Source organism: Pongo abelii, chromosome 5, assembly GCF_028885655.2.
Source record: "Pongo abelii isolate AG06213 chromosome 5, NHGRI_mPonAbe1-v2.0_pri, whole genome shotgun sequence".
Classification (NCBI taxonomy): Eukaryota; Metazoa; Chordata; class Mammalia; order Primates; family Hominidae; genus Pongo; species Pongo abelii.
In genome coordinates, this window is record NC_071990.2 from 148,493,688 (window position 1) to 148,506,561 (window position 12,874).

Consider the following 12,874-nt stretch of genomic DNA (forward strand, 5'->3'; position numbering starts at 1 on the left):
TGAAATAGAATATTTTTGGTACTTTAAAGTAGAGGAAGTATTCACATTTCTATTCTAGCAGAAAATCTATTTTCCTTGTAGAAACCAGTAATATTCCCTAATATAGTTGTTTGTATAAGGACTAATGTTCTAGTTCAATGACTGGAGCTAGAATGGGTTCTTTTTGCCCCTAGACAATTGGACCTCCACACAGAGACTCGGACTCAAAGAGAATGGATGAAACACAAGCAAATATTATAGCCAATCCTCAGCCTCCTGAAAGGGATGAATCCTTAACCAAAGAAGAGAGTGAAGTGTTCGAGTCTCTCACCTCTCCAAGGAAGATTCTGATGTTTATATTTGAGAAGGGAGAGTAGAATTTTTGGGACACTCATGAGTCTTTGAGAAAGCAAAGTCCATTTTTATCTGGCTGGAGAAGGGACAACAAACACTTTTGTCAGAACTCCGTAGTGCTAAGAGCTGTAGCCAGTCGTTGGATGTGAACCCTCTTGCCTTCGGCTGCAATGGAATTACAGACACTGGACTTCCTTTCTTTTGGGGCCAAAGAGGTATATCCTGAGTATATTAGGTGTAACCAGGCAATCAGAGAACAATCGCACAGTCATTTGAAGGGTAACCAGATATCTGGGTCAGGTTGCGAAAAACATCAATAGTGTTGGAGTATTTCACTGCTGGGGCTCCCTGGGGAAAATATTACTCAATGGTCATCTTTGAAATATAGCTAAAAGCCAATCATACTTACATCACAGAGCGTTGTCTGTATATTATTTTTAAAAGCAACTTCAGTCAGCTATATATCTAAGGCCTATGGGAAATAGTCTGATAACAGAAAGAAAAAATTCAGGTAGTATTTTCTTGGAGGGTCTTAGGCCCCAGAGACTAGAAGCCTAATACATAAGGGAAAATAAGATGTGTCATATGAATAGCATAAAACTGCAAACCTCTTTATCAAATTTGAGATTCTGAGCACTAACTTTATGATTTTTATAGCAATCTCTTTTAGGAAGCTGAGGATATTTGGAGGATTCCATTTCCTGCAGAGTAGTTCAATTAAGCACAAGTAATTTCAGTCTATGCACAAGAGGACGTGAGTAGTAACTGGTTACCATTTGATGTTAGGATACATAGTTCAGCTCCCTCGGGACAATCTATAATAAAAATGCAGTAACACCAAGAACAAATAGAGAGAAGGGGCTTTTCTCATTTATCCTTTATGACACCATTTCTGTCAAGATGGTTTGTTCGTGGAAGTGTGCACGCTGAATTTTTAGTGTTTATTTCCTTACCAATGTTCTTCTACAAGCAGACCTGGCTATAGATTGCTCCTCTCAATTTTTACTTCCATCCTCTTGGCATCAACTCTCTGAGATATTGACTGATCGCTCGCTGTCCTGTCACTCTCTCTGGCTTACGAAGCCTGAGTCATTTATGTGCATTTAGAGATATCTTTGGATGCAGACTTGCTAAATCACAAGGCAGTCTGATGATGAAGTACCTTACCCATTTACACTTGTATAGGGGAATATCATCCAATTATCTGCAGTATATTTCTGAAGTACAGCAAGTTGGAGACTGCTTCCTATGTCGGCCTTTGTGTGCAATTCCCTTTTTACTCTTGATCATTCTGGCAGCAAGAGCATTTGACATTAAGTGCACTGCACGCTGTGTCTTTGTGCATGGTGTCTCCAAGTATTTGGAAGAATCTCAAAGTCAATGCTAGAAAAATAAATGTTTTAACCAAGTTTGAACAGAACAAATTGAAAAGTCAGTTACTTAGAGGAAAGGATGCCCACTTGCAATCTGCACATTATGTACCATTGTATTTTAGAAATACTTATTTGTAGCAGACAGCACTGTGAGGAAGAAAGATCACAGTCCTCAGAGTCAGTAGACATCAGTTTTAATTCTGCCTCTGCATAGTTGATGTGTGACCTTGAACAAGCAGCAACCGCTCTGACCATAGTTCTTCCGACTGTAAAATCAAAGGCGGGCCTTGGTGATTTGTTTAGTGTCTCATATAGTCATTGGATTGTCTTGAGGGAGCTAAACTATGCATCCTACCATCAAACGGTAACCAGTTACTACTCATGTCCTCCTGTGCATAGGCTGAAATTACTTGTGCTTAATTAAGCTACTCCTCAGGAAACAGAGCTCTAAAGCTCTACATTCTGAAGATATTGTTAAACATTTTCCTTTCATGGAATAACCAGAGATAGAAATTCAAAAGACGGGATTTCCAAGTTATGGTGATATTTTGTGTCATATCACGGGGTGATCTTGTGAAAGAAGTGGTTGGCTGTCAGTTCACCTCTCCAGACGTGCTTGGGCAACACACGCAACTATTGGAGGCACAAGTGAATAGATTCTGAAGCCATCCAACAGAAGCAAGTTGTTAAGTGGTTATTTCTCAGGCTGGTTTAAATCTACCAAATGCCCATTAAACCACTATAATAAAGGTTTTTAGTATGAACTTGTAGATGAAGGTGTGCCAGGGCCATGGTCCAAGTAAAGCATTTAAGTGGCCAAGTGGTGATGGCCAATACAAAATCCAGAATATCAAGTCAGCAATGCCTGTCTGCTGGGTGAGAAACTAAATAGTTATAGTGGTCTGAAGAGCAAACATAAATAAATGTACCGACTCTGAAGACCTTAGCACAGACAGTACAATAATGAGTTGTTTTGACAAGTCTAAAAAATGTTTGTCTCTACTCTTTCCTATGATTTGGCAACTATTTTACCTTGTATCGATTTCCCTTGCAACAAAATTTACCCTCTTGCTTTCAATATGATATTCTTTCCACAAAGACTATTTCTAGCACCTATACCATCTTCCTAAATGAGTTACTGCATTTTCTTTCCTGCCCTCTACTATTCGTCCCTCCACTGAAAAGCCAAAACAAAAGGGAAAAATTTCACCAGCTCCAAATAAAATACTGTATATTTTCCCATTATGCAAGGAGTGAAGGCAAAATGGGTGTGGAGTTCTGTGTGGACAGCTGCTTCCCTGTACAAGATGAATACTACCAGAGCTCCTTTAGACTTTAAGTCTTTGTCTCAAAGGCTTTGTCTCCAAGCCTGTCTTGTGACTGGAGTGTTTGTTAATAACTGCTCCTCCTGCACCTCCATGTCACCATGTGTCCACACACCTCTGCCTACTGCTTCCCATCCCTGATTCTAGACACCTGTTCAGCTACAGGAGACAAGAATCACTTCCAAAGGAAGATGTTGAATTCAGGCAACAGAATGGTAAGAAAAAAGGCCCATGTCATTATTGTTGTTTCATTCTTAGCACACCCTTTCATTTCTAATGTTTAAATTCTATGCGGTGTTTCCTGAACACAGTGTTTAAATTGAACATAATGTTTAAATTCTATGTAGTGTTTCCAGAACCCCCGATTGGGGTTCTGCTCCTTTTCAAGGATTCTCAGGGATCGTTTTTTAAGTTGATTCTCAGGGATAGAGCACGTTACCTTCACCAAAATAAGTTCCTCACAGGTGTAGAGTCCTGTGTGAATAAAAACATGTATCTTTTCAGACAAAATGTGTGTCCTCCCTGCCGGGTGCCATGTCCCTCTCTGCTTTTCCCTCTCCCCTGGGGGGTCATCTTTCTTATGTGGAAATCATGATTTTTGAGAAGTTGAAGCTGAGTTGAACTATTTTCCCCTGATTCTTATCCAGGCTTAAACTATATTAAAGGAGCTACCATTTAAAAAGATCTACTTATTACACTTCTTTCAGTATCATAGTTTTAACACTTGTCATGTGTCCTAATCCAAATCCTATGTTTCACAAATAATAAAAATAAGGCCTAAATGTATAGTGACTTACCCAAGTTTATAGAGCTAATCTGTGAAGGACAGCAGAGAGTAGCCCAGGTTCTGATTTTCCGGTTTTGCATTCTGATTTTACATTCACCGCTACATGAATGGAAGAATTTTGTTATACTTCCAATAGATATATATGTGAAGATCACACATACCCACTGAATATGTTTCAATCAGTCTTGATGTTGGGAATTATTTCATGTTTGGACCAGCATAGTACTTCTATCAGAGCAGAGTAGTCCGCCAAGCCAGGAGGATCTCTTCAACCTCTAGACAGAAAAGACAGCTGACCTCAGCCCAGCATTCTACTTCATAAAAGATGCTCACAGTCATGATGTCATTCTATCCTCACTAACCATAAGAGGTTAATAATGTTGATAGTTTTACCTTATAGACAAGGACCCCAAGCTTCCTCAGTAGAAATCTAGCCATTAGTTCATGTCACAAGACTTCACATCCAGATAGACCTTGTTCTAGCTTGGAATCCATCTGAAGTGCATTCTAAACTAGGGGAAGCGTCCATACTTTCTTAGCTGGAGTATCCCGAGGGAGAAGAGCTCTAAACGATGAGAAGAGCAGGGACACAACCTGACATCATGTTGCTGCCCCACCCGGCACACCCAGCCACACATATGTGCTCACAAGTTTTGATAACAGGGTGCCTTCATAGTTAGTCCCCGAATCCTTAATATTTATGATGATGAATTCTGCATTGGGGTAGCCCATTTCTGAAATTTCAATTTGGACTTGAGTGAAAACAGATTTCCTATTAAATTGTTTTTGACAGAAACATCTCATAAACAAACAAGCATATAAACAAATATTTCTAATTCCTCTTGATGAATCACTTAAAGAATGCACATAAATCATGACAACGTTTTTCCTTTGGATGTCTTTTATTTATAGTTTTCTGTCTTTAAGAAAATATTCAATAATTCATAATCATATTTTATAAAGTTGCCTTGCTGCTAAGAGCCAAGATAAAGATACATATGATTTAGCTTCCTAATATTTTATTTCTCTCTTCACCCATAAGAGGTCTGGTTTCCCAAGAGAGCTGAGCTCTGTATCAGAGGGTATTCTAATAATTTCATTGATGCATACAAAATATATTTCCTTTTTCTAAAACGAAAAAGGAAAGTAGCAAAGGCAGTTTTCATTATACCGATTCATAGTGGTGCACCTCAGTGGTCTGTGCTCATCCTGAGAGGAGGCCTGACATACGGCTGCCAGCTTTGAATATAAATGTAAGCTCCTATTGCTCCACAGAACCCCATGCAAAAATAAGCTTACACCCAATGCATGGAGAAAATCAATAGTATATTATTAAAAGAGCATTCTGAGTTTGTGTAGAGCCATTAAAATTAATCCCATCAGCATGAAGTCATGGGCCATAGAGAATCACCTAGGAGAGCCATGCAATGATGGTAACCCATGCAGATTAGGAAGAGAAGATGACACAGGCAGAACAGAGAAGGAAGTGTGGTCTGGCCCGAGCATTGCCCATGTCCCTTCCTGGCTGCCCTTCTTGTGAACACCTGGGGGTTCTGCATCTACACGTTCCTGGTGCCCAATCCCGAATACCACCCTGTCTCTGCTCCAGCCCTCCCTGTCTCCTGGAAGTGCTGCTTCTGAAGGCAACTGCTCTAAACCTTCTGCTTCATTAGAAAGCAGTCTGATAAAACAAAGCTTTCTGCAGGGTTCATGACTGATAATAGGGTCAAATGATCAATTGCCCCTGATCACAGACTTCCTGCGAGATGCAACACTGTAGCCCAAAGTCTTCACCCAAAGTCACGATAACTAGGAGAGAGTTTTTGACTGATAGCCTTGTTCATTGTGGGAGAGTGTGAAAGCCCTGAAAAGCCAGGAGATCTGGGTTAAACTCCTGCCTCTACCGTCAAGTAACTCCCCTCACTCTGGGTAAGTCACTTGACCTGCCTGTGCCTTAGTTTTCTCATCTGATAAGTGAAGATTTAAAGGGTGTTTTGTGAGAGCTCAGTAAGATAACGAAACGGTACATGCAAAGCAACACGGTGCTTTAAAAATGTAGCTATGACTTCATTTAGACATTTTGTGGAACAAACACACAGAGAGATGTTGTAACACAAGGATGTAGGGAAGACAAAAGACAGACTTCATTTATTAATCATTTCCTGAGTGTTTATTGCAAGGTGGGCATTGTTTTATGCACAGGATGTGTAGGAGCAAAAAGACAGATTGTCAATTATCTACATTACTGCTAGCATTACAGGAGTTTAAAATTACCTTTCATCTCTTGTATATTTATTGTGCATGGCATAAATCAGCCATACTAGTATCTGCATACTAGTATTGCTTTCAAACACCAGTGATAGAAAATGTCCAAAGCAAATCAGAGTAAATTAATTTTTTTGCATTAATTTCTGTTTCTTTCAAATACAAAGATTCATATATAACTACTATCAAAGGCATTTTTTGCCTTTACAGATGGTCAACATTTGTTAAAGAAGTCAGGAAAATGCAGACATGCAGGAATTAGGACACCCTTGCATCATGGGTCTCTCAGACTTTTCCTTAACCAGGGGTGGATGCGCTGCACTTGAGGAGGAGGCAAGGGGCAGTCAGGCAGCCTGGAGTTTTCCTGCCCACTCTGCTGGCTGTGCTGGCTCCCCAGCCCACTTCAGCCCCAGCCTTGCAAATTCCAAACTGCTGATTCATGCTCATGATGTGAGCCTAATGACCGTGAACACGCTCCTGTTTTTCTTCTTCAGGCACATTTTCTTGGTAACCAGGCGGATGATATGCTAATGCAAGTTGGCAGACTTGATCTCAAACTACAAAAATACGCTCTGCCATGTGGAGGGGACAAAGGAGGAAAGAGACTTCAAGGCTATCCTTTTGACTCGGGTTTCAATTTTTGTCGAGAAGCACACAGCAAGTGCTCAACAAGGAGATTTGGTATTCAGAGGATACCCACAGTGACCATTAGGATTTTAAACCACCATGAGCAGTAATTCTTCTCATTTAAAATAAATGTCCTCTAAGCTTTTTCAGTAACACACTTTATGAGACTCCGCTAGTTTCTCGTGCTGTGTCAGACAGCTCTGGGTAAGCAGGAGATGCTGAATCCGGTGAGGCAGAAAAGTCAGAATTTGCCTTTTCTCAAAATCCATCTTGGCCCCAACTTGGCTGCATCTTGCTTTTGAATCATATAGCAAGGGTTCGTTGGAGGTCACCGCAGTGCCCTGGACTACTATGGAGTTTTAATGTATTGCTGTTGAAATAATTTTTAATCTCTTCTTGTCAGCTGGCAAGATGATACAATAATATTACCCTGTGTTGCCTCACAAGTGATTAAAGAACAAGAGCACAGCAAGTCCTGCTTCCCAGCCCTCTCACAGGAGAACATAGAGGCTTCTGCAGGAAGAAGGAGCCTTCTGCAACATACAGATATTCCCAGAAAGACAATTCACAAAGCAGTTTATTAGTGCCTGTGTTTCATGGCACTGCTGAGCGGAATGCCAGGGCCATTGGCTCCTGTTTTATTAAGGTTCTTGTCTATCTGACTCAGACTCACAAATTTTCTGGCCACAGACTTGGAATTTACTGTAAAGTGAGTCATCCGGCATGAACCAGTGAAAATTCTCCAGGCAAATTCAGTTCAGACTCTGAGTTGTTATTTTTATTCTAAAATGGTCTTTTTCTTTATTATCTGGAAACTCATCAGTTAGGTGAGTCTGAGTGAGTCTGTGTTAAGAGGCTAAAATTAATAAATCCGTCTGGGCAATTTCATGCCAAAAGCCACAACCTTCGGTTGATAAAAAGGAAGATGTTTCATTTCAATTGGAAAGGTCACAGTCAGTCTGCTAAGCTGATTTTGAAAACGATATGCTGATAAGCATAGGAAAGGGTAAAGAAATTCCTTACAAAGCAAAATGAAAATGAGAATTTCTTTTTTCATCACACCAGAGTAAGATTCAAATTAACATCCTGAGAGAGAGGTCACTTTGAGATACAGAGAATCAAAGGTTGGCTATCATAGATTTAGTTTTTTATAATCTGCTTATAACTAGTTACTTCCTTGATCACTTCAGCACCTACAACTATCTTGAGACAGTTTTTACCACTTTACAATAAGAATACTAGAAATAAACATTTTCTTTTATTTTCAGTACTCTGGAAAGTCAAATTTTATTTGAGCCCAAACAACTAAATTCCGACTCTATCTTTTAAAGGGCTCCAGAGCCAAGACTCTAAGCCATAGAGCCTTATTGCTGCAATCATGGTCATCAGATTACCTGTGGAGCTCTTACTGAATGATGGAGCCAGGAGGGAGCAGCCACTGCAATCTCTTTATGTCTGTAGAGCTGTTGCTAAGCAGTACTACAGGCAGTGTCTAAAGGCCCATCTCCAAGCCTGGAGTGTTCCAAACACCATCTATGAGAAGTCTCCAGAGCTGTGGCATCCCAGTGAGAATGGCTCTTGCATTCAGGCTCCAACAAAAGCATCCAGGCAGGAAGTTGAAATGGAGGAAGTTACATTAGAATGACTATCCCCATTACACAGATGAGAAAAGTGAGTCATAGAGTAAGTCAAACTCCTCCACCTCCCAACAACCAAGGAATAAACTAGAACCCATTTTTCTCTGCCTTTGTGTGTTAAGTTAGACATCCACTTGATTATGCCACTTTTTTGGGGGAAGGGAAGAATAGAAAATTGGATGACCCAGCACAACAGATGAATTCTGAGGGTGAAGAATGCAACAGGAACAAATTTCCATTGTCCTGTTATTTGAAGATGGAAGAGTAGATGTGGGTTCCAGTGAAGAACCAAGAAGCAGGTCCACTGAAAAAGTAGTATTTGACTCAAAGTAACCATTTCAAACAAAATTCTGAAAAGTCGACCTTAACATATATTTCCTGCTAGTAAATGACTGAGATAGCAAAGGAATGAGATTATCTCTTCTTCCCCAACAATAAACAGAAAGGGCTAATTCAGTCCATTGTAAGTATTTAACCATATCTCAAGTGTGTGAGCAGCAATCAATGATTAGCACAAAAATGGTCAGAATAGCAGCATGTTTCTCATATGCAAAAAAAAAAAAAGCCAAGAAAATTATTATGGATTGAGAGCATTTTTGTCAGAATATGTGAAAAGAAAAAGATGATAAAGGTGAAGATTGGAAAAATGTGGAAGAGATGGCAGTAAGAGAGCACAGGATAGGCCCCTAGCTTTGTCCTGGAAGCATTGACCTCTCTGACCTTGTCCTCCACAATGTTCACCTGTGACCATCTGTGTCCACCTTCAGTGAATGTGTTGTTCCCAAAAGGCTCTTGTTCCTATCAGAGTACCACACTAGAGCTGTGGTTCAGCTCTGTTCAGGAATCCACAGCCCCAGTCCAGATTTTAAAAGGAAAACCAACTGCAGAAATGTAACAAATAAAACAGCTTGCTCAATAAGAGTTACTCAAGTTTAACTAGGGATGACTGACCGAGATGAGGAAAAGAGCAAGTACTATCCGCCAGATATAATACCAGGAACTCTTTATCTGTTTTCTCACTGAATGTCCTTAAGAATTATATGAGATGTGGAACTATCCCCATTGCTCTAGACACTGAGAACCAAGGAAGTTCTGTTACTTCCTCAAGGTTGGGATTCAGTTCCAGGTAGGCTTTAATCCTGTATGTTATTTACATCATTTCCAACTAATAAAGATGCGAGTGTAATTTATGCACATATCACACTCAAGTATTTCAGGTGGATGTCAATTAACTAACATCTTTGTTATAAAATTATAACAGGTTATCACAGGCAAAATTTTCCATTAGTGCATCTATACTTTTGAGTACAGTGAAATATAGACAAGTAATTCTCAAAGGGAGGAGTCAGGGAAGAGAAGCACATCAGGATTACCTGAGCGACCTGTTCACGCACATCTCCCATTACCCTCCCCTCCCCAACCCCCTTCACGTGTGTTAGTCGGCGTTATCAGCAGAATGTGTCTGACTCATAAAAGTACTGGGCTGGGGAAATACAACAACAACGTTGCAACCTCGTTTTGTGTATTTTCACACCAAAGAATGTTTTACTTTTTTTTTTTTTTTTGAGATGGAGTCTCGCTCTGCTGCCCAGGCTGGAGTACAGTGGTACAATCTTGGCTCACTGCAACCTCCACCTCTCAGGTTCAAGTGATTCTCCTGCCTCAGCCTTCCGAGTAGCTGGGATTACAGGCGTGCACCACCACGCCCAGCTTTTTTTTTTTTTTTTTTTTGGCTTCTTTATTATCCTGTTTTAAGTAAAGGAATTTCTAGATAATTTTTCTCACATTATTTAGGTTGTCATATGTTTTGATAGTTCATTTTCAACTTCTGCCTCCCGCAATTTTATATGTAACCAATATTCTCACAAAAATATGAATGATTGACATCTTCCATTTACTTAACTGACTTACTCTGTACATATGCATACACACAGCTTCATTAATGTACTGACTTCTGATCAGATTTAAACTGTAGCAAATTTCTTCATCAGAAAATAAAAACCTCTAAGAATGTTAAGGGAAGTGATTTCAATGGATCGGGATGCTTTGTCATCTATTCATTAATGCTGTCAACATCCAGGTACTGCTGAGTGCCTACAATATTCCAAGCGTTGCATTTTACCAGCTAAAGTAGAATATATCCTCTTGTCGAGTTAGCCATTTACTTATGTCGGAGAAACATCCTTCAGGATAAGGATGCCCTGAACTCTTCTGAGGGCATTCAAAATTACCAGAGTCATTGTTAGTTTGCCCTTGAATGACTCTATGTTTGTTGGAGATAAAGCACTCACGCCTTTCAGGTGACACTTTCTGGATGTCAGCAATTAGTTATATTTATTAATAATTTTGGTTACTATAACTTATCTTATCATGTAGGCTGAAATTTAGGCTTTGAAGAAAAATGGATTGGTTAAGCCTTAGAAAACATAAACACACTGAATGGGCCCTGTACACTCTAAATACCTTCATACTATTTGAAGGAATTCATAGTAAAACTTAAATCTTCAAGTGAATCTGTACTAGTAGCCACTACTAGATTACTGTACCGTCCAGGACACCAGAAAAACTGGAAGGCATGTGAGACTGAGAACCTAAGGCCTGCATCCAAATCTCAGTTTGCAAGTTTTGGAACCACAGAAAAATCACCTGATGTCTCTGAGTTCCAGTTACTTCATCTGTAGAACACAGAAAATAATGGCTCTGCCCATCATCTCACTAGAATATTATCAAATGATCTAAGGTTTGTAAAAATGTTCCAGTAATTATGAAATATTTTAATATAAATCAGTTTTTGAAAACTGTTTCAGAAACTGTAAAATACTATATTAATAAAACATTAGTTTTGCTAGACCTCAGAATTTTATCTTTGATTTTATAATCATGATGAAGTGTAATTAATATCATGGTTTATTGTAAATACTTGCTTACATAATTTGACCAATATCTCTCAGCTCGGTTTCTTCTCTGAACCTGTTACTTCATGCGTAAAGCCTGTATAACAATATCTACCTTTAGTAAAGGCAATAATATATGCAAAGTACTTAATCCGGTTGCTTACTACGTAGATTCAATTAATACAAATTATTTCTGTTACAAAGTTATCATAGATTTTGTTCTCCCCACTAACCATAGTTACAAATGTTTATATGACTCCAGGACTGTACTAAATTCTGCTAGTTTTGTAGTCTCCTGTTCATTTTTCTTCTTTTCTCATTTCCTCCCAAAAGCAAAGGATTTACAATGACCATAATTATCATGATAAATCATTGGATGTATGATTAATAAGGTAGTGTGACAATTATTCTTTATGTTAGAGGCTCTGTCCCACTGAGACATCTGAACAGCGAATCTGCTTTAAAAGATGAAGCCAGGGAGAGTCATGCATGGACAGACACAGGTTCTTGTCAAGGTGATTCTTGTCAAAGTTATAGCCTCACTTTCATATTTTTTTATTTTGTATTTTTTCTTAAAGCGAGTGTTTTGAAAATATTATCCCACCTGCAGGAACATGGTGATTGGTAACATGAAGGCCTGTTTGAGAAACAAAACACTGCTGCAAAAAATCTGATTTAGCATCATGAATTTTATTCATTTTTAGCATAGAATGTCATTGCTCATCCAGGGGTAACCTAATCTGTCATAGAAAGTTGCCTTCTTTTTCATTTCAGAAAGTGCCCGGCTGTTATTGCCTGTGTGCCTTTGAAAAAAAATCAACAGTTTAGAAGGAAGGGGCCCGATACTCTGCTCTCTTTCCCTGCCTTCTGTCCAAGTTCATGAGATTTGCCCTAAAAATTCCTCTCACAATTTTACCAATTTCATCTTGCAGACTGTATTAATGAGTGTCATATCTGAGCAACAATCATTTCATATTAAATTTAGAGTTAAGCTAATGTGGTAGAATGATCCGCATGCCAAAACCTCTTCATTCCTTTTCCAATCCTTCACACAACTGCAGACTAGAACCAAATGCTCAAATATACTTCTTATATAACTAAACGGAGGTGAGCATTTCCCTGTGTCTTTGTCTTCCACCCTTGTTCTCCAACTCCCTTTTTATTTATATAAACAGCTGGAATTATAATTTATCGGTGTGCTAAGGGCACATCAGTGATTCTCCAGATGGCTCAAACCAACCCGTGAGAGTACATTTCTTTTCACATTTGATCTTAGAATAGCCAATATGTTCCTAGCAAGAACTAAGCAGTTGACCCATGTATTGCAATAAGTTTCCTTGTATCTGTTTTCTGATGATGAATACTCATATTCCTTGATATTATCTATCCCGTATGCATCTCTGTATATTTTCCTCTTTAAGATTTTTCTTTATGTTTAATCTGAGGATAAGTAGGAGGGAAGCTTTTAATTTAAAAAAATTATTTGATATTTAAGTCAGCTTCTTCTCCTAGCATATGTTTCAGCTTCTGAAATGCAGGTCTTAAACTTCATGTTGAGAAATGCAGATATTTATTCTAAAAGCATTTCTGAGAAAGTAAAAATATGCCTATAAATAAATGAAGACAAAAGGAA

The 12,874-nt window shown here is 38.9% G+C and overlaps 1 long non-coding RNA gene across 5 annotated transcripts in view; it reads right to left on the reverse strand.

Annotated features, from left to right (window-relative positions):
* LOC112133760 (uncharacterized) overlaps positions 1-12,874 on the reverse strand; it is a 303,317-nt gene that overhangs the window by 76,507 nt on the left and 213,936 nt on the right. For all 5 annotated transcript variants that reach the window (XR_010140365.1, XR_010140366.1, XR_010140368.1 and 2 more), the window contains exon 2: positions 3,980-4,093. This is a non-coding gene — a long non-coding RNA (uncharacterized LOC112133760). The remainder of the gene's footprint in view (positions 1-3,979; positions 4,094-12,874) is intronic.